Here is a 23,657-nt window from a genome sequence, read left to right on the forward strand (position 1 = left end):
AATAATTCTGGAGGTACTATTTTCTCAATATTCCTAAAATTCAGGTCTTTATTATATACTCAATTTTTGAAAGAATCCATTTTAGAAAACTACACCAACAACCTCGATTGAGTTTAGCACGCAAACTACAGTCCAGTCAATCAAAGGCATTAATGGGTGTATCCATACAACAAGGGTATACTTATATTGAAGCAGAGATATGAGAAAATAATTAATGGAATTTCTAATGGTATAAAATCAACACTAGTAAGGGCACCTGGGTGGCTCAGTCGTTAAGCGTCTGCCCTCTGCTCAGGTCATGATCCCGGGAGCCCCACATTGGCGGGTTCCCTGCTCAGTGGGAAGCCTGCTTCTTCCTCTACCACTCCCCCTGCTTGTGTTCCCTCTCTCACTGTGTATCTTAAAAAAAAAAAAAAAAAATTAAATTAAATTAAAATAAAATAAAATCAACACTAGCAAGAAAGTACTAGACCACCAAGCAGAAAGTAAATTAAGCTGAATATATTCAATAGTTTTTGCTCTACATTTATTTATATTTATATATATAAAATAAATATATAAAAATATATATCCATTTGCTCTTCATTTATTTGAAGCAATTGGTATCTTTGTTCTGTAACATATCACCTAGGGGTTATAAACTCTATAATATTTAGAAGGAATTTACTTAGCACGTTTTTATGCCATTTCTTTTTTTATTATTATATTCAGTTAGCCAACATATAGAACATCATTAGTTTCTGATGTAGTGTTCAACGATTCATTAGTTCTGTATAACACCATGCTCATCATTTCTTATTAGTCACTTTTGCCCAAGAATATGTGTTCTAGGATGGGAGACAAAAGATGCAAAAAATTCCTCTCATACTATTCTTCAGCTCCCAAGGAACATCTAAATGCTTAGGGGTTTTTTAGTTCTCATATCATTACCAGATAATATTGAATCAAAACCTAGAAGCCAAAGGGCTGGTGTGGGAGAACTTTCTCAGATGTGAGAATTAAATGCCACTTTGAAAATCCTTAAATTTTGTGCCTTAGGTGCCCCCTTGCTTCACCCTAGTCCTGGCCTAGGGCAGAGCCAGGGGTACTGCTAAACATCCTTCAATGCACAAGACAATCTTTCACAACAAAGAATTACTGCCCAAATGTCCACAGTGTTAAGAGTTAAGAAATCCTGGTATAAATGAAAAAACAGTTAGATTCCCAACTCTACAACTTATTAGCTAAGTGACCTTCAGCAAATTATATAACCTCTCTAAGACAGTTTCCTCATGTTTAAAATGGATATCATCCTTATGCCAAAGGATTTAGGAGGATAAACTGACACAGAACCCTTTAGACACCTAAAAATGTTAGCTTCCATTCCTCAGAGAGTACAAAAACTTTTCTCAGAGGTAGAGCTCTGGCCCTCTCAAATATAACTTCAAAATATGAATGACACATGGAACTATAATTGATTTATTTTCTGAATCTCTTATCAAAAGTCTAAGCAACTTGAAGGCAGAGTCCTTACCTTTGTATCCTCAGCCTCTAGAACAAAGTAAGCTTTGGGTAAATATCTATTAAATGGCCAAACAGGCAAATAAGTTCTAAGCATCTACCCACAACAAGGCATTCATTGCACTGCATTGTGGGAACTACCAAAGAATATATGAAAACATAATTCTTATACTGGAGAAATTTAAAAATAGTAAGAGATACCTAACAAAATAAAATATACAGATAGATTTAACACAGAATAAGCACTCAAAAAAAGCTCATGGATTGGTGGGCAAAATTTACATAAATACTGAGGCCACAAATGAATACTAATGGCATGCACATAAAAGTTAGAATTAAAGAGATTTAATCAGGGAAAGGCCTATTTTTAATTAGTATAATCCTTCAGGGTACCTGCAGCTAATCTCTTCCAAAGGCAATGAAACAGTACACTTAAAGAACAAACAAGTGCTAGCATTTGTCATTTTAGCAATACTCAGCTAAATTTCATAATTCATATGATGGCAGCATATTTTAACATATTCAAAGGCCACTTTAAGCAATTTTTAAACCACATTAGATTTTAATGGAAGCTTATCAAATTCCTAACATCCACAATCCATCTTAATTATCTTAAATGGTCTGAGACAGAGTAAGACCAAAAGGGCTGATGCCCAAATGTCTGAGTACTTTGCTGAAAAGGCTGAGCTCCAGCATACCCAAAGTGTGTTAAAAGCAACTTTTAAAATGCACAAATGTAACAATTATTTTTAAACCAACAATTTTAGAAAAATAGCAGTTCCTATCTAAAGCTTATATAAATATAAGACATTGGGTTTGCAAATGTCAGCAGAGTTTTAAGATCCCTTTCTAAAGTAATAGTCTCCTGTTTTGCGTGGTATCTTAATTTGCCTTTAGTTTCAAAACTAAGCTTGCCAACACTATTCCTCTCAAAACCTCAGGAATTCCATTACTAGTTTTAAGCTAAATTAAAGGAAAATAGACGCATTCAAGCCATGGCAGAAGTATGCACAAAGTGTTTGTTGATGCTCATAAATAGGCTGAGAAATTTAGACATGTCTGAAGGACAGCGGCTGAAGTCAGCTCTGTTTTGCTCCACCATGGAACCAAATAGAGAATTATTGCTACCACTTCAAGTGAGACCAGCCCAGATACCTTTAAACCAACTGGGATATAATAGAACACTCTCTTTAAGTCAGAGCCTTTGTGTATGTCTCCTCTTCAAGGAAGAAAGGTTAGAGTGCCCTTTAAAAAAAAAAAAAACACATGAAGCCAAGATGTCACTGTCCTCTCCCCCCCAAACAATGCTTAAAATGCCCTCAACACTACTCACCCACTTGCCTCCAAAAAAATATAAAAGATTAAAAAAGAGAGAGAGCTATAAATGCTTTACAGATGGTTCTTTGTCTTATCACTAGAAATCTTTTCTATTCTACTTCCCTATCCTCAGCCTCTATAAACCTTCTGACATTTACAGACATTTCCACTCTTCATCCCTCTCCATCACCTCTGTCAAGCCTTAATTCATCTCAACTCACCTGAATCCCAGGTATCAGGATCTCCTGAATGGGACTAATAAAAGAGGAAAGTTACTAAGAAGGAAAAGGAAGGAAAATCCTATCTTTCTCACTTCCCTGCTCCCTCCCTTACCCTGTCCCAGCACAGCCAGGTAGCAACAAAAGGAAGGAATAAACCACCTTAAGTTCACTCTTTTACCTCCAACTCATTTCACTGCCCCCTCCAGGCATTCTGCTCCTCAGGCATCACCCTATCTAACCCCTAGTCTCCAGCCCCAGGTAATGGAAATCACAACCCAGCTCCCTAAGGTAGGGATGCAGCAGGATGAATGAATTTCCACCAGTGTTATAAAGGGTATTTTGAATATTGTGATATAAAGGGTCACATCATTTTTTATGGCCTGACCTAGTAAGCTAAACACCATTTTTATAGGACTAATTAGAAAAATAGGCTCCTAATTCCAAATCCCTTTTTTTCAACTCCCCATTTCCCCTACATCCAGCCCCTAGCCAAAATCCTTTTTCAACAATTCATTTACAAGATAGAGGCTACCTATGTAAACGCGTAAAATTATAATGACTGCTAGTAATTAAAACAATACATTTTGACAAAGTAAACAAGTGAATGTAACTTGTGCAATGTGAGCAATCCATTTGCAACTACCTTATAATAAAAATAAGGAAAATAAATCTAGCTATAAACACATAACCAATTAGTGATCATACTTTTGCAAACACTGCCTTATAAAACTAATATTCTAACTTTAGAAAGAATACACCAAGAACAATTTGTCAGTATCTATCAAAAATTTTAATGCATATGTATAGTATCGGCAAAGAAATTACACTTCTAAAATTTAAAGTACTGATATGTTTGCACAGGAGTGAAATGCATACAATACTCACTACCACATTATTTATAAGAGATGGGAAACAAACTTAATGTCCACCAAAAAGGGAATTTATAGTATATTCAACACAAGGGAAACAACACAGCTAATAGTGGATATGGTTTAAATGTAGAAAACTTGCTACAAACAGCAACTGTCTCAAAGGACGGGACCTACAAAACAGGGAAGTAGGAGACTTGCTTTTCACAATAAACCCTTTTTGTACCTTTAAATTTTGAACCATGCACACATACTGCCCTTTTTGTTAAAAATGAGTAAGTTAACAGGCACCTGGGTGGCTCAGTTGGTTAAGTGTTTGACTTTTTTTTTTTTAAGATTTTTATTTATTTATTTGACAGAGAGAGACACAGCGAGAGAGGGAACACAAGCAGGGGGAGTGGGAGAGGGAGAAGCAGGCTTCCCACTGAGCGGGGAGCCTGATGTGAGGCCCGATCCCAGGACCCTGGGACCATGACCTGAGCCCAAGGCAGACGCTTAACGACTGAACCACCCAGGTGCCCTTGTCCGACTCTTGATTTCAGCTCAGGTCATGATCTCAGGGTCATGAGATGGAGCCTTGTGATGGGCTCCACACTCAGTGGGAAGAGTACTTGAGATTCTCTCTCTCCCTCTTCCTCTGACCCTTTCCTGCTCTCTCTCTCTCCACTCTCTCTGTCTCTAAAATAAATAAATAACTCTCTTCTTAAATAATGAATAAGTTAAAAATTTGTTAAGGAATTTAGACAATTCTCCCTGATCTTCTGATGCATAAATAGTTCTACTTCCTGATCTGCAGGCAATGTTAACTACGACTGAGAATCTACGCTACTAGAGGTTACCCAACAACCAACGTACCAGAGTAGAAGGCTCATCTCCTCCTTAGAGAGAAGATGTATAACTATGGCAACTCTGCATCACTCAAAACAAAGTATAATAGATGAATAGGTGAAGAAATTTATCTCACTCAAAGCAACCTTGATTACAGAAATAAAACTGGATGCAACATAATCCTGTCAGCACTCTTAAAAACTGTGCTTTACCAAAAGGAGAAAAAAAAAACTATCTTGCTGGAATTCCCGGTTAGGGTCTAAATCTCAAATGGCTACATGCACCAGAAATATTTAGTAAAGAATCTAAGTGCCAAAATCACTGAATCCAAAAGGCAGTTAAAAACGGGGGGCGGGGGGGGGGGGAAGGGGAAGGACAAAGTCATGGACAGTAAGTTTCACATGGCAAAATAACAAACTTTTGAGATACTATTTTTCTAACGGTATTTTTCTCTTTTCCAAGTAATATTGAACACAGTAGTCCCTCAACTAAAACTCAAGAAATTAAAAGAAGCAGTTCAAACTCTAAAGCTGATTTTTAAATGTTGCTACTTAATATGATTTTTGGTTTTGCTACTAGATGAAAAGAACAGATAATAGAGCTGCTAATACTAATCTAATGCCCTCCTTCTATGCTTCAAAAGTTTATTACAATCTGACTGTTCAATTATAAAACCAGAAAACTAGGGGAAAAAATCTTGAAGGGGGTGGAGTATATAACACGGTAATATTTAGGGAGAGGATCACATTTATTTTTTGTAAAATAAGAAATCCTTTTATTGGGTCTCTCGTTAACAACACTGACTTACATCTAAGCACACAGCTATATTGCTATGTACAATTCTAAATTTACAGACTTAATGATCTGTTTAAAACAAAACAGAAAATCAAACTAAATAGCACAAAGGTTTGTTGTCAGAACCAATTAGTCTAATAAGGTCTAGAATATATCTAGTAAATGAAAGGTGCTAGCTGGCATATCAAAAAATCCACACATTCCTTGGCCGGATTCAAATATTCAGACTAATGAAAACAACAAACAAACTCATGAAATAAAGATATACTTAAGAAAACAGGAGGTAAAAAGTGCCTCAGCATTATTATACAAAGTTTACGTATCTTGACATTTCAAAGAAAAAGGACAAGAATGTTATCAACTGACAATTTTCATTTTTGTTCTATATTTATTACTAAACTATTCATTATGTTCAAGAGTGTCTGAGGTACTTGAAACACTCAATTAAAGAGTACTGCTTTAAAAAAAAGTACTGCTAATCGTAATATTAATTATAATCAAATCAAAGTCAGGGATTAACAACTATACAAATGAATATTTAAATTCCTATCACTGGTTCCAATCCTGAGTCAAGGACTACCTAAGGGAAAACTGAGAGTTCCTTAAGCTATTTTCAAGATTTAAAAATAGCCTAATAGTCTCATATACTATCTGAAATACAGCTTCCTATGCTAACTAAAATAATTAAATTTCTTTTTGGAGGGCTGGAATTAGAAAACTCAATGTGGCAACACACCAATTATCTCATAGTGATCAGAAGCCCTGGTTGTAGTGATAAAAATAGAAAACCCAATGAATTATTGTGTAATACATGTATTTTATTTTATGGCAAACTTTTTTGGATTCTAACATCTGGAAATTAATGGAAACAGTATTTTAGGTTTTTCTTTTTTCTTTTTTTTCTTTTACTGTTCTAAAAAAGCAAAATGCAAACTAAAAATACATACCAGACTCTAAAAGGTGACAAAACATTTTCAAGAAAAGGTTTATGTGTTCTGGGTGAGCACAGAAAGACACCTATGAATTATAAGAAAATATCCTTTTCTTTAAATCCTAATGGCTCAACTGATGCTTCAGGAAATAACAAGTAATGACATGGATAAAGATGACTGGTCTGATCCCAAACTATGAAGGAAATTTAATAGGAGGAAGAGCAAAGTTTATGTCTGTGTTCTCCACTCCATTTTTCCCCTTTAAGTTTTTTAGTTCACAATTTCCTCAGCAGTTACAACACTGCAAGATTTTAGCCATATTTCTCACATATAACACATCCAATACAAAATAAAACAAATGATGATAAGCCTAACTTTCACCCGGGTATGCGCTCTTGTTTTTTTTACAGAGTTAGTACAAAACAAATACAAAAGTGCTAAATAAAACTAGGACCCGAGATGTGGAGTAACTACAAAAACACTATCCCCAAGCATGACCTGAAGACCACTCAAGTGTACTCACTGAACTGGCTAAATCAGACAACCTGAAAGGCATCAAGCACCTGCACAGCAGGTGTGAGGACATGCTATATCTGAACCTGTACATATGTCAGGTACAAACCCTGGACTCTATCGCTTATTATCTGTCTGACCTCGGGCATGTTACTCAACTCCCTGAGGCCTCAGCTTTCTCATCTATAAAATGGAAGTAAGAATAATAGTTCAGTAGAAACTCTTTTAACAGGCCTCTATTTCATCGTAACTTAAAGAAATAAAGCTCTCCAATCCCTCCATAAACCGCTCCCGGATGCCCACCATGGGCTGACCACTTGCACCTGTAAAGTCTTCTAAGTAGACCACTTTCCTAGTATGTCTCCACCCTTCCGCTCTCACCAAATGAGCTGGACACTTAACAAGAGCCAGCTGTTTCTGACAGATTATGGGTGTGAAAGGGGTTGTTTTCTCTGAAAATTATGTTGAAAAGTTCAAAAAGATTCAAAGGCTAATTATTTTTTAAAAAGTTATTATGGAATTAGATGTATATAAAACAGCTTTAGAAGAATAAGGAAAAAGGCATAAAACCACAGAAAGATTTTATAGAACACATTGAAAAATACCTTACATTCTCTCTCTGTAGGAAAGGGATACCGTTAGGATATCCAACAGATAATGCCTCCTGGGTGCAGATTATGCTAAAAAGACAATCCAGATTATTTTTTCAAAGATTTATTTATGTATTTTAGAGAAAGAGAGAGAGCAAGTAGATGTAAGGGGGAGGGGGGAGAGAGGGAAACTTAAGCGGACTCCACACTGAGTGCAGAGCACAACATGGGGCTTGATATCAGGACCCCGAGATCATGACCTGAGTCAAATCCAAGAGTCAGACGCTTAACCAACTACGCCACCCAGGTACTCCTAGACAATCTAGATTTCTAATCAAAGGACCCATCCACAAAGAAAAACACTGACGCTGTACAGGAAAAAAAAAAAAAAAAAAACGGTGAAGGAATGTAGTGTATATTCAAGGTAATATCAAAAATAATGTATCTTTTTTTATGATTCCCTGCTAACCAATTTTCTCAATTATCTACTCCATATCACATATGAGATCTTCATATCTAGCTACCCCCAAAAAAATTTATGGGAAAATTGTGAAGACTAAATAAAGTACTTGCACAGTGCATGGCACTTAGTAACATTCAACTAAAAACTTCTGCTTTACTTTAAGGGTTTTGTTATTACCCTGATGGTCTACTGCTCTAAGAATATAATATTGCTGTCTTCTAAAACATCCACAAAAATAAAAGGTGTACAACTTCCTTGTATCATGATTTTTTATATTCATGCACATTACATATACCCCATACATTATTGGCCATATTAACTTCTGTGGTGGCCATCAAAAAAGTGAAGACATTTAACACTAATGAATGCCCCACGAGACTGTACAGAGCCCCCAGGATTATACTTAACCACAAGGATAACATCACAATAATGCATTAACATGTCTGCATGACTGTGCACTTAAAGCTGACAAGAACATAGGAAAAATGAATGAGGTGTCAGTGTGGTACCATTGGAGGGGGCAGCCATTCTCTGATGAGGGAACAGATGGGGGAAAGGTCAAGGATCCAGACTGAGGATAGTAACTAAGAAATAATGGCAGAGACCAAAGAGAAGCATGCAGAAACTGGCAATCATTTGGCAGGTAACAAACTTGCCAACTAAGGAGGCTACAGTTAAGGTAAAGAGAAAGATCTGGTGATTCAACCTCTTGCTCAGAACTGTTGAACACTAATAGAGATATTAAAATGCTTTTCTAAATTACTTAAAAGCAAAATCACATTTTTAAAGGTTCATGTCATTCTGACATTACAATCAATTTTCCTCTTCAAGGAAAAAAAATGTTACATAAAGAACTGCACTCTAAAATTAGAACAATGAAGTACCTTTTTTACCTTATTCAGTTGGGGGGGAGGGTCAGGGAAGTAACACTAATATCCAATCTAAGAAGGATACAGTGAAACAGTACTAGTAATACTATCCTCTTGAGAAGCAATTTGACCAAATGTTTCAAGACTAATAAACCTTCATATCCTTTGGCCCAATATCACACATCTGGGAATCTGCCCTAAGGAAATAACTAAAAATATGAAGAAATCTATACGCTCAAAGGTGTTTTCTGCAACATTTCTTATAATAGTGAAAATTAAGTATGATGATAACACAAAATATTTAATATAACATTAAGTTAAAAAAAGCAAACAAAATTGAGCATATACTAAAAACATGACATAAAACATTGTATGAAAGAGGCTGAAAAAAACTCCAAAATGATGACTATTAGAATAGTGGTTTCAAAATTTTTTTCCATTGTCTAACATTTCTGAAATGTTATTTTACTTTTAGAATTAAAACAAATTATATATTTTTTAAAGATTTTATTTATTTGAGAGAGAGAGAATGAGAGAGAGCACGAGAGGGAAGAGGGTCAGAGGGAGAAGCAGACTCCCCGCTGAGCAGGGAGCCCGATGTGGAACTCGATCCCGGGACTCCAGGATCATGACCTGAGCCGAAGGCAGTTGCTTAACCAACTGAGCCACCCAGGCGCCCTAAAACAAATTATATTTTTAAAATATGTACCTCAAAAGATTACATACTGTATTATTTCATTCACACATTATTCTCATAATGGCAAAACTAGTGTTGGGTAGGGTTGTGAATACACAGAGGTAGCACTGGGGAATTCTTCTGTGGTGATGGAACAGTTCTGAATCTTGATTATGGTAGTTACACAAAACTATACATGGGCTAAAACTGTACAGAACTATACACATACACAGAAATGCAGATTTTCAAAAAATGGTGAGATCTGTATATGGTCTGTAGTCTAGTTAACAGTAATGTATCAATTTCAACTTCCTGGTTTTCATACTGTATGACAGCTACATAAGATGTCACCATTGGGGAAAGTGAGTGAGGAATATATAGGACACTACTATTTTTGCAACTTCCTATGAGTCTCTACCTCAAAATAAAAGTTAAAAAAAAAAAAAAACACATGTGCTTGCAAATATATTATGCTTTTTTTTGAGGGGGTGGGAGATAGAGGAATGTAAAATGAACCATGAGATACAGAACTTCCAAGACACTACTACATACTAACTATGCACAAAACCACATATGAGGCAAATAGCAGTCTTTAGTTTGAACCATAACTTACTTAGGTCAGGCTTTAATAAAAGGCTTCAATTTAAATGAAAGTATCAGTCAATTTTCAGAATATGCTTAACTGAATAGCTCTGAATCTCCAACTTTATACTTACATATTCCATTAAGCAATAGTCTTCACAATCCTCTCTTGCCAGAAAAGTCTAAAGATATAAATATGATTTTCTTACATACATTCAATTTAAATATATAAATGACTAATACAGACAAAGGATGTAATAGTTCATGACCTCTAGTTTGTGCTACATGACAGCAACCACATCCATCTTAATCCTCCATTTTAACCTCAATGCCTAGCATGGTTCTTGATACCTACTGGGCTCCCAAGAACTATTTACTGACTCAGCCAGTGAATGAATTCATGTTCTAGCCAAGATTCAATGCCCAAGTCCCTCCAGCTTTAACCAAGAATGGGAGATAAAAAGTAAGAGGAAAGAGAAAAAAAGGCATGAATTTGGCTAGGGCCCAGCTTCTACCAATTCACCAGGTCAAAAGATTACAGTAACCAACACTTCATCCTAGTTTATCATACAAAAAGTGACCTTAGGAAAACCTTGAATCATTTCCTCTGATCACCTAAGTCTTAAAAGAATTGTTTAATAATTAGAAAAAGAATTGAACTAATATCAGAAAATCCACCTCACTAATCTTTATCACCTTTTTGGTGATACAGGATACTGTTTTCAAGGAAACCAAATTTTCTTTGCTATAGGCAAATACATCAATTTTTTATCTGAAAAATCTTAGCTAGAGTTATGCGAAGCATCAAAAACCCCTTCCACACAAGCTCTAAGCTCTCAATGATTATATGTACATAATTATACATTATATATATATATATCTACATGTATATATAAACATAAAATACATAAATAACACAATTACAATAGAACTACTACCTTATAAAACACCTGTCAGACAGCAACTCATGTCTATGTTGTTGGGTTTTTTAAAAAGATTTTATTTATTTATTTGACAGAGAGAGAGAGCACAAGCAGGGGGGAGAGGCAGGCAGAGGAAGAGGGAGAAGCAGGCTCCCCACTGAGCAGGGAGCCTGACATGGGGCTTGATCCCAGGACCCTGGGGTCATGACCTGAGCCAAAGGCAGACGCTTAACCAACTGAGCCACCCAGGCACCCCTATGTTATATTTCTTCATTCAAAAGTCCAAGGTACTGATAGTGTACAGACCATGTCCTTGGATTACAGTCTATCTAGTAACCTAAAAGGCAAGCATAGCTTGTAAAAAGAATCCTAAGAAAACCGAGTTTGAATTCCAATGCCACCTCTTATTAGCTATGTCTCTTGAGGCTTTATTTCCAGAACTTTAAAATAAAATCATAAAATATAAAAATGCTTGGCAAACTAGAAGGCCCTATACAAATGTAAGGTATATTACTGTACTAGTTTTCCATCAAGAAAAAATAAAACACTAGGATACCTCCCTACGGGTTATTTATTAGTTGTAAGGGGAAAAAAAGTAACTGTACAGTAAATAAACCAGATAACACCTTGAGCAAAATTTAAGAAAACAGGATACTAACCTCCAGGGGTTTATTTATAAGCTCTAACTTATACAATTTTAAAGTACTATTAAAAACCACTCTGCAAAATTAATACAGCAAAACAAATAGCAGAATCATATCTGCAAAGACTTCAAATATTAGAATTATCAGAGACAAAGTATAAAATAAGTATATTTAATAGGTTTTTAAGAAATAAAAGATAGCTTGACAACACGAACAAGAAAAAAGTATAAGACTACCAAAAAATAGTAAGAATAAAGCAGTCTTAAAAAGGAACTACAAGAAACTTCTAAAAATGAAAACAGTAAATAAAATTTTTAAAAATTCAATGAACATGCTACAGCATGGATGAACCCTGAAGACATTATGCTAAGTGAAATAAGCCAGACACAGAAGGACAAAGAGTATATAATCCACTTACAATGAGGTACCTAGAATAGTCAAATTCATAGAAAAAGAATGTAACATAGTTCTTGCCAGGGGCTGGGTGGAGGGGACAATGGGAAATTATTGTTTAATGGGCAGAGATTTCAGTTCGTGGAGAAAAAAAAAAGTTCTGGGGATGGACAGCGGTGATAGTGAATGTACTTAACGTCACTGAACTGAACACTTTCAAGTGGTTTAAAGTGGTAAATTTTACTTATGTATATTTTACTATAAAAATGCATGTAATAGTTAAAACAAAGTTGAAAAAATTTTTTAAATTCAATAAACTAGTTGAACACAGCTGAAGCAAGAATTAGCTGAGGGGCGCCTGGGTGGCTCGGTCGGTTAAGTGTCTGCCTTCGGCTCAGGTCATGATCCCGGGGTCCTGGGATGGAGCCCCGCGTCACACTCCCTGCTCAGCGGGAAGACTGCTTCTCCCTCTCCCACTCCCCCTGCTTGTGTGCCCTCTCTAGCTGTGTCTCTCTCTGTCAAATAAATAAATAAACCTTAAAAAAAAAAAATTAGCTAACTGGAGGAAAGGACTTAATTATCCAGAACACAACACAGAAAGATAAAAAAATGGAAAATATGAAGACAGGTTAAGAGGCATGGAGGGTAGAGTAAGAAGACCTACTTCAAATACAAGTTCCAGATAAAAAATATAGAAGGTAAAATTTGAGGAGAAAATGGCCAAAAGTTCTCCAAAATTGTTGAAAGACACCAATCATCAGATTCCATGGCCTAGTGAATTCCAAGCATGATAAATAAAAAGAAATCAGCTTCTAGACATATCAAAATGAAAGTGTGGAAAACAGATTCTAAATATAGTTATAATAAAAGAATGACAATTAGACAGATTACAGGGTTTTCAACAGCAATAAAAGCCAGAAGAGAATGGAATAAGACCTATAATGAACAAAGGAAAAAAATAACTGCTAACATAGAATGCATACTCAGAAAAACCTATCTTCAGGAATGAGACTTAAAGACATTTTCAAACAAATGAAAAGTTTTCCAACAACAGACCCCCACTAAAGAAAATTCTAAAGGATATATTTCAGGCAGAGAGAAAATGATCTTAGATCCCAAACAAGAGGTCTGAGATGCAAATGAAAATGATGAGCAAAGACACTTGTAAATGCAGAGGCAAATTAAAGCAACAGTGTTTAAAATGGTAATAATATCCAATTTGTTGGGACTGAGGGAAAACAAAAATAAAGGAAAACTACATAAAGTTTAACTTCCAAACTGGAAGAGAGAAGGAAATGAAATTTTCTTTAATTCGTGAAAATTAAAAGGAAAAGGGAATGATTAACAACAAAATTTAGATGGTGGTTTCTTAAGAAGCGTGTCAGAGAATGAACACAAGTGGTAAGGAGCATAAACTGACTTCAAAGATACTGGCAATGTTCTAGATTTCAAGCTAGTTGGTGGTAATTCATTTTACAATTGTTTAAATTGTACATTCAGGATACTGTATGCTTTTGTAATAAAAGTAAAATTTTAAAATCAACACAAGAAAAAAATCAAATAGTAATCACTAAAAATCTAGAATACTTCACAAACTTTGGTCTTAAAAATGGAAACAATAGGGGCGCCTAGGTGGAGTGGTCAGTTAAACCTCTGACTCTTGGTTTTGGCTCAGTGTGGTGAGATCAAGCCTCGCGTGGGGCTGCACAAGCGTGGAGTCTGTTTAGAGTTTCTCTCTCCCTCTCCCTTTGCCCCCCTCCCCCAAACACGTGCACACCAGCCCACACACGCGTGTGCTCTCTCTCTCGAATAAGTAAATAAATATTTTTTTAAAATTGAAACAATAAAAATATTATTTCATTTAAGAAATACTTACCAAGGGCCTAATTTTGCCTATAACTAAACTGAGGGGTGGCATGAAGATTTCTAACCTCCCTTCTCCATGTCTTCCTAACCCTTGAGAGCAGCACCGTCTAGTACAGTACAGTACTCACTGACCATAAGTGGGACTATTCAAAGTTAAATTAATTAAAACCAAATAAAATTTCAAATTTAGTTCCTCTGTAACACCAGACACATTTTAAGTGCTCAGCAGCCCTATGAGGGCCACTAGATTGAATAGCACAAATATAGAACATTTCTATTATTACAGAAAGTTCAATTAGACACTGCTGCTATATATTTTATAACACTAGAAATATATTGATAATTGAATAATCTTAAATACAAAAGAACACCTTAAAATTTATTAAATCTCCTTTTAAAGGCATTTTATTTCCATGAAATTGTAGCTCCTTGGTAGTATTCAAAACAGTTTGCTGTTTGTTAAAAACATATAAAAGTGTCAATAATTGTCCACCATCCCATGTCCCACCAAAAACCATCAGAACACAGCATTTTTTTTAAATGAGCCAAAATTAAACAGTTAAGCACAGTGCCACTGAACTGTAATACAAGCCATGTCACAGAAATACGAAAATCCACAGGATGAACGTATCACCCCTTCTTGGGGGCACCAATTTTAGTTGACTTTAAAACACTGTTTTACATCTACATAAAATAGCAAAACATGAAATTCATGTGATTTCTTAAAATAAAACTCTATAGGAATCATGAAATTTTCTACTTATAGCAGGACACTTTGGGCTACCTCTCCAGATTTATGAGCATACCATTCATTTCTGCCAATAGGAGTATTTTGGAGGAAAAATGTAAGCATTGTTAAAATAAATAAATTCTATATGATTCTTTTATTTACCAGAAACAATGATATACAACGAAACTCTATAAAACAATAACATCCTTAATATCTAAAGCAGCAAACCTCTAGTCGCCTTTAAAATTAAAAGACAGAGGGCCTAAACTACTTCAGCCTAACCTGAAATTTTGCTTTAGGCATTCTAACACATATTCAGTATTTCTATAGCACTCCCAATTTTTAAAATTACCTAACCAAAAACACTAAAAGGAAACAAATGTTAAGCCTTACTTTAACAGTCATTTAGGCTAGGTCTGCACCTTAAATTTTCTGCACCCCCCCCAACGCTGCTAAGTGAACAAGGGAGTCAAAATACTTCTCATCTAGACAACTGAATGCAATTTCAATAGCGCTTATGCTAATAATTGGTTTATGTCCCCAGGAGGACTTCTGTGGCTCCACTTACATAACCCATTATGCAAAGTGCTGAACTATTCTTTCTCTAGAAAGCATTTTGAATACTGATATTTGTACAAGGTTTACTTGCTTTATTAAATAAAAAAGCTTTTCTTGCTCTAACTTCAAAGATCTTCCCTGCAGAAGAGGTGAAAAGGAAAGCCAATTTCTACTACTTCACTATGGCAAAGGCCAGTTATTTATCTTGTTGGCTAATCAACAGAGTAATGACTTACAGCAGCACCCCCAGGCAGCCCTCCCCAACAGTTCACCAGTTTCCTCTTGGGACTCTGGTTGAGAAATACAGCCTTAAATAATTTGAAGCAACTTGTTTGTACTGAAAATAATCTGAACTGCTCCTTGAAAGTCTTAATGTAAAACATGACAACATTAAATTAATTCAGTGGTGGTGAGAATCAAAATACAGTTCCTATAGGGTAACAGAAGGGTAGAATGTACCCTCAAACCTCACTTGACTATGTATATGAGATGAGTAATCTCCCCCAATTCTCTGGTTCTGTTTAAGCCAAGATTTTCAGATTTCACAGAACCATAATCTTAAAAACAAAACTGGGGGACCAGCATAGAGTTGCCAACTTTTATTTTGCCAAGAACATTTAAAAAGAAAATAACTACCAATTACCACCACCATTATTTCATAAAATAACTAATACGCTTACATCAAAAATGGTAAAAGACAATTTTAGAAAAAAATATTATCTTTTTAAATTCAACAGAGTTAGCCTTATGAAAAGCTAACTCATTCTCATTTCAGACAAGTGAAAACTCTGTCATGGACTGACACCTCTCCACAGTCCAGCATTGGGGAACCACAGGTCTAAGCAGCTAACTCCCACTTGGAAAAAGAAAACAACAGTAGGACATGCCCAAACCAAATATTAACCTATTCAATAATGAGGAAGTAGAGGCTTGAAGAGGTTTAGGGACTCTCCCAACATCGCGGACAAAGAAGTTTGACACAGGTCTGTCTAATTCCAGAGTCAGAATTACTAACCATTATAAGTTTCCTCTAATATTCTTTCAGTGGTATAAAGATCCACCCTAATCCAGTCACCTTTGTGACCAATGACAACCGAGGAATTTCCAAGACAGCTGGCTAGAGGTGTACTTCCCTGGCCATCACTCAGACCGAAGCTAAATGGAACTCCTGACCTTTGCCTCATTAATACCAGGCTCACTGCAACTAAGCCAACCAGCCCAGACAAAGCACACACAAAACCCCCTGCCTCCAACAAGACTGACGCAGGACTCTCAGGACATTCCCATGAGCCTGTGATATAGTAAAAAACATATTTCTCAGAAACAAAAGGAATGTATAAATTCTCAAGAAGGAAATAAACACTTCCCTGGTAACTCAGTCTAAAAATAATAAACTTGCCCTCAAAAAGTTACAACTCTAAGCCTCATTCCGCAAACTATTACAGTCTTTTACACATTAATACACAGGTTCCCCATATTCAAATGTCAAACAGAAAACTACATGAAATTCCGTAAGTCTTTAGTCCTTAGTTTCCAAATAAAAATACATAGTATTTATATATGTATCATTACATGATGGAAAAAAGTAGCTTATCATTCCATCCCTCTAGGATAATCAGAACATTAAAGACAAAACTACCTGTGTTAATCAAAAGTACTTATAAAAGAGAGTTGGAAGACAAGTATGTAATTAAATACCATTTTCCATGAAAGGCACTGTTAGCAGCCAGTAGGAATAGGAGAGACAAAAATTATATTTGAATATTCAAAGGCTTTTGATATTAAAACCAAAATTCAAAGTCATAAATATGAATAAATAGAATACCTAACAGATCTGCTTCCAAATCCTCACATATCACTTGCCAACAAATGCCCAAAAGAAACGACTAAACAGCTCTTAAGTAACTAAAGCCTAACACTCTGGAACCAGTGAGTCTGAAATAGTTCATCTTCCATGAAATGGGGTAATGATAGCATAATATCCTTGCTTGCAAAGGCAAGAAAATTTTATTTCCCAACTGGATTTTCAATGATCAGATTCTTTGTACTCCATCTGAATCTGCGATGGGAGGGAGCAGAATACAGTACAGACTATCTCTTCCTTCCGTTTTAAACAGATGCCATCTAAAATAAAGGTTCATTTTTCTCTTTCCTTGTAAACTCCCTCTCAGCTCTTTCATCTCTTTATACAGATTCAACCAGTACATCCATTTGTATCATTCTCTACATCCATGTTTAATATATGCCTAGCACTGACCTCTCTCATGGACTACAAACCCATATTTCCAAAAGCCTCTGGGCAATTCCAGTGTTTTGCAAGTATATAAAAAACTCAACATATTCAAAACTGATCTTATTATGCACCTCCTTGCCTATATTTCTAGTAATAGTACTACCATCACCATCACCTACACTTAAAATGAATATAATTTTCAACTTCCAGTTTCTCCAAACCTTTCCCAACAATCCCTCCTCCACCCACTCTATCTCAATGCCACTGCCCTTGCCCTGTGTGGATACTATACTGAAAGCTGGCTTTCTACAACAAATCATTTCACATACTACACTATTAGACCTAGTTGTTTCTCAATACCTCCTAAATGTTGAACTCCTAAATACAGCATTTAAACATGCTCCTCAATCCAGACCCACTTAAAATTTCAGACCTCATCTCTTATTTCCAAAAATGAACCCTATATTCTAAGAAACCTGTCCACTAACTTTTTTGTGTATACAATGAACTTTCCCACCTCCACCATTGTGCTTACATCACTCTCTTTATTTGAAAAGCCTTCATCCACCTACTCCCGACCCCTAAATTCTTGTTTTAGAAAAGTCTTACCCTCTGCAATGTGAAACTCAGGCTACCAGTTTATTGAGAGGTAGCATAATATAGTGGAAATGCACAGGCTTTGGCACCAGGTGGACCTGGATTCAAACTGAGGCTCAGCTACTTAATATACTTGAGCATTGCCCTCCTTATTTATTAAGAAAGATGCTTATATGTTGTTGTGAAGCTTAGAAAATGTATGGAAAGCAACTAGCACAGAGCATGATGCTAAGTGCTCAATAGCTTCAGAGTATTTTTTACCTCCACCACCCACCTTCCACTTTTTAGCTGATTACTCCAGTTAATAATGAACCCATTTTCCTTTCATGTAACTCCAAACTTTAGGTCAAACCACTCACACAGTAAGTATTTACATATTTTTATGTAAATATCTTACATCCCCTTCTAGATTTCAAATTCCTAAAGACCAAATACTTAATCTTTGTACCCTATAATGCCTAACAGTGCTTTTCATGAAACACACAACGCCCGCCTACAATTAAAAAACTTTGCAATATGCCTAAGCAATACAATTTACCTCTTCATGATTTCTGATACACCTTAGAAAATTATTGCCAAAACATGAATTTTTATTGCTCCTACACGGTTGCCCAATATAGCTTGATGCCTAACACAGCAAAAATTCAGTACCCATTGACTTGAATAATACAATAAAATTTACAATGCAAATATTCAGTATCTATTGAATGGACTTGAACATAATAAAACTTACAGTGCCTAAGGGTACCTGAAATTCCCCGATTACCTTTTTCTGCTCTTATAATTCTTAAAATATTTCCCTTCAAAACACATTAGCTATCATACTCTCACTATGTATGGATCCATAATCATATCTAACTGGACTCCTTTTGCAGATATTCCAATCATAAGCTCTAAACAATTAAGTACTTCAAACAGCTAAGAATCTACAGTTTCCATCTAAATCTAAAAGTTGGGCAACTAATCTTCCCTCCACAATTTTTTCCAGGGACTTTAAAAATCAACCACCCTTTGACCACAGTCAGTAAAGGAATAAAAGAAACAGAATTTTTAAGAAGCCATCCACCCTTTGCCTGCTAAAAATCAACAACACTGAAATAAATTTTCTTTTGCACAAGAGAGCTCACTTACCACTGAACTTAACACTTCAGTGTATTTTCCCTAATGCATGACATTACCTCCCCTTCCAGTAGTGGGAGGAGATAGAATGAGATAAGTACCCAAAAAACTACAGTGTAAGTTCTAATATAAGCACAGGCTGAGAAATGCAGTTAAGTGCCACTGGTTTCACAAAGGTGGTTTGTATATACGACAGTCACAACCTGCAGTAACCGCATTCTCTTGTGATCGTAATTTAAAAATCACTATTAAATGTGGAAAACTCTTATCGCCTACAAACCTTCCAGCAGTCTACTACCTGAAATCTGTTCACTAAAAAAACTACCTACATCACTTTCTCCTCTAGGAAGTTCTCAATTTATCCGAGGTAAACACTTCTAAAATATAGGTTCACACACACACACACACACACACACACACACCACCTCTGTCCACCTGTGTGAACCTCTGCATTGCAGCACAACTCTAACAGTATGGGGAAACTCTAAGGAGTTACTGTGAAAAGTTTTTCTTTAAAAGTTAAGGAAAATGACAGGTCCAAATATGAAGGTATACAAACTTCGGAGAAGAGGGGGTACAAATAATTCTCCAACCCTCTGTAATCAATTCGTGCAATAACCGCAGAATGAACTAGCCATTCAACTGTGACTTCAGATGGCCACCAGAATTAGGAGTGCATATTAGAGAATAGCATCCTTTTTTTTAAGTCTGCAAGAAAATAAGGGAACTTAACTACTGATTTTCCTCAAGCAAACTGTTTTTCTAAATGACTTCAGCAACAGCTTGAGCAAGCTTTCCAGTGAGTAAAGATCATGGGAGGCACGCCGGTGCCACACTGATTTACGTATCCAAACCGGTCCTGAGAGCAGTCCAAATCGATCCCCGGGCAACCCCTAGGCGGGTGTGGATGAAAAGCTTTGCAAAAGACCCCCGGCATCTACACATGCATCGCCCAGCCCTGGGACTGAGGAGACGACACCCCTGGGACCCGGGCTAATTACTGACCCGAGGACAGACCCGGAGGACGCTAAAGTCGGGAACTGGAGCCCAAGATTGAGTCTGGTGTCCATGTTCCCAGCCCCAGGTCGACAGAGAAAACCAAATCCGGGAGGCAACGGGAAGATTTGGGGGAGCAGAAATGAGGAGCTCGGATGGACCGAGGCCCAGCCCATCCCCACTCTCAAGTCCCAACGGCTACAACAGCTCCAAGAACCCCCTCCCCGGCTCCGCCCCGCCCACCCCAAGGCCCCGCCGCCTGCTCCTTCCCGCCCGGCGGACTCGGCGAGGACGTCGGCGGTCTACAAGCCCCTTCCCCGCACCCCGACAGCGGAGCCCGCAGCGTAGAGCGGGCAGCGGGGGCCCGAGAGCACAAGCCCTGACGCGGCCCGCGGCCGTCCGGGTGTGCTCCCCCGGCCACTCACCGTCGGCCTGGGCGCTGGGAGGAGGCAGGCGCGGGTCGGCGGCCGCGGACCCCCGGGCTCCCACCCGGGCAGGAGCCCCTACTCGGAGCCGATCGAGGCTCAGCAGCTGTGCCTACAAGGCCTCTCTCCGGCCCGAACCTTGGAAAAGCACTTCCGGGGAAGCGGGGGAGGGAAGAGTTTTGGCACCGGAACTGCTAGCGGGCTGGAGCTGCCAGGGCCTCCCAGGCGGGGCGGGGCGGGGCGGGGCGGGGCGGGGCGGGGCGGGGCCTCTCCCGCTGAGCGCCGTAAAGCCGCCCCCAGACTCGTCACTAACCCTTTCTGCCCCGAGGCCTCTCGGATCTCCAGGCAACGGCTGCGTGCCTTACTGCTCTTCCAGTTAGTCCACTCCTGCCACCTAATTTTACGGACCAGGAAACCGAGGATCGGAGAATTTGGGTGCAGGGGTCCGGCGTATACAGCCAGACTCCCGACTCTCCAGTATGCTCTCCACTCCAGTCCGCCTCCTTTAAAAATAGAGATAGTTGACATTTACTGAACGCTTACTGCGCTACAGGCACTGTATTACGCGCTTCGGATGCTTAACTCGGTCAATCATCCCCATACCCCTTGAGGTTGTTGTTCTTATCTGTATCTTGCAGAGGAGGAAGCCGGTCAAAGATACCAAACCCAATACCACAAACAGTGGCTCTCGATTTTAACTTGTGTTGTGTGTGTAAACCTCATCCACCCCTAACAAGATTTTTAAGCTCTTTAAGGGCAGGAGGCAAATTATATTCCTATACTTGGAATTTGAGCAGAAGCCAAGAGCCAGGAGACTCTGGAATCTTATTGCCTGCATCCTGTTATGTACTTTTACTTTTTCACCTTGAGCAAGTTGCTTGACTTCTTTAAGCCTCGGTTTCCTCATTTGCGTGTGTGCGTATACATATACATATACGGATAATCATCTCTGGATTGTGTAGGAATTCAAAATGAACATGCATGATAAACCCTTCAGTGTACTTGGTACCAAGTAGGACTGGATAAAAGTCAACAATTCTCCGTCACCATCAATAGGAACAATTTCTCCTCCTGTGGATCACTCTAGTAAGGGGCAGTTTGGTAAACTGGGGGTTAGCAATAGGCGATAGAAAAGGTTAAGGAAATAAAGAGTAGAGGGTTTTGCAATAGGAAAAATGAAGGTAGGTAAGCCAAAGAATGTCCTGGGGCCAGCCTGGATACTTGTGACACTGGGAGCTAGGACAGTCTGAGGACCCACAGGGTCAGATGCCAAGCAGGAAAAGAAGGGGGGGGCGGTGAGGAAGGAATTCCTCAGCCACAGAATCAGGAAAGCACCAAACATCTGAGGCAGATTCTGTATCTGAGGCCAGATATGGGAGGGAGGATGGGGGGATCCTCTTAACATGCATACTGTCTGCAAAACAAATTTACAAGCAGCTCTTAAAACTGTGGGGGAGGAAGGTTTTTAAAAATTTTCTAGCAAGAAAGGCAGGAAAATGGAAATGGTTCAAAACCCATTATTATGAATTTAAGATATAAACAATGCCTTTGCCATTGGCTTTATTTACAGCGCTGTCTTGTTTATTTTATTTTTGTGTTTGCAGAAGTGTTTGTAAATACTTCCCTAATACCCAGATTTAAGCAGCCTTTCGCGCCTCACAGTGTGAAGAAGTGAAAAACAGAGCCTGGGTTGGCAGGACTCACTAACTTCTCTTTCCACAGAGAAGCTTAGAAGGATAGTGAGAAGGAATCCTGACCTTGTCAGCCTCCCGCTGGACTCAGATATGCTAGAGGTCTATCACAGAACTGATCTTACTAGTAAATGGCACAGTCAGGATTTGAACGTGTGTCTGTCTCCTCAGATGATTTTCATCACTATGCCAGTGGTGTTCAAACTGGTTAAGTACATCAGAATTACCCAGAGGTCTTGTTAAAACACAGATTGCTGGGCCCCACCCCCCGAATTTCACGTACCCATGCTAGTGCTTCTCTGAGCTATCCTCCCTGGACTAGCCACATCAACATCGTCTGTAAACTTGTTAAAAATGCAAATTATTAGGCCCCACTCCAGACCTCATGAATCAGAAACTCCAGGGTGGAGCCCAGCAATCTGTGTTTAAACAGGCCTTGCAGGTGACTCTGATACATTCTCAAGTTTTAGAAACCCTGCACTCTACTATCTTGTCTTCCACATAACTCTTTTTTTCTAATTATCCCCAACAGGAATAACTCCACCGAAGCAAAAGTTCGCCCGTTGAATTAAATGATGTGTGGAAGCATTTCTATTCATGTTTTGCTCTCAGTGGGAGATGAGGCTTGAAAAAAAAAAAATGAGTATTCACGGAGGATTCTTTTTTGATTACTTTAAATCTGTACTGAAATTTAACCAGATAATACTGGGTTAGGGGTGGAACTAATCTTATTTGGGAACTGCTCTGTGGCAGGGCTTTACATGCATTTTCTAAATTAATCTTCACTACACTAGTATGAGGTTTATGGTCTTAATTTTACAGAAGAGAAAAACTGAGACCTAGGTGAAATAATTGACTTAAGGCCACATTCTTATTGAAAGGGCAGAACTCTGGGTTGTTCAAACAAAGATTTCTCTAATTCCAAAACTCAGGATCTCTCCACTTCGTGGCAGGAGCTTGGAGAACCAAATTCCAGTGTGGGCTCCACCACCCAAACTATGCAACATTGAGTAAGCAACTTAATCTCTATTTCAATTTCTCCATCTATAAATAATGTTATCATAAATCTTCCCCTCCCACACTGGAATGTTAGAACAAATGAGGAAATAAAAGTATAAGCACTTTGAGCTTTTTGAAGAAAAACAGTAAAAAGGCAAGTTATTACAGTATTGTATATTTAACCAAGTGAGCCTGAGCATCGAATCTTTCCTGGTTATCTGCTGATTCATACATAAAAGGCTCAAAGGCTATACTTGAAGCCAAAGAATAAGTTGTTTGACTTCATTTGTCAGTGTCTCCTAGAAGTTAAAGAAGATGACAGAGGATT

The 23,657-nt window shown here is 37.8% G+C and overlaps 1 protein-coding gene across 3 annotated transcripts in view; it reads right to left on the minus strand.

Moving 5' to 3' along the window:
- FRS2 (fibroblast growth factor receptor substrate 2) overlaps positions 1-20,842 on the minus strand; it is a 103,662-nt gene extending 82,820 nt beyond the window's left edge. The window contains exons 1-2 of one of the 3 annotated variants that reach the window (XM_027591806.2): positions 20,640-20,841; positions 10,290-10,337 (exon numbers count right to left, since the gene is read on the minus strand). The gene's annotated coding sequence lies outside the window, so the exon portion shown is untranslated. Of the gene's footprint in view, positions 1-10,289; positions 10,338-20,639 lie in introns of all 3 variants that reach the window. The other 2 variants (XR_003519649.2, XM_027591805.2) reach the window with 2 other exon arrangements.
- Between the last annotated feature and the right edge of the window lie 2,815 nt (positions 20,843-23,657).

Source organism: Zalophus californianus, chromosome 9 (genome assembly GCF_009762305.2).
Source record: "Zalophus californianus isolate mZalCal1 chromosome 9, mZalCal1.pri.v2, whole genome shotgun sequence".
Classification (NCBI taxonomy): domain Eukaryota; kingdom Metazoa; phylum Chordata; class Mammalia; order Carnivora; family Otariidae; genus Zalophus; species Zalophus californianus.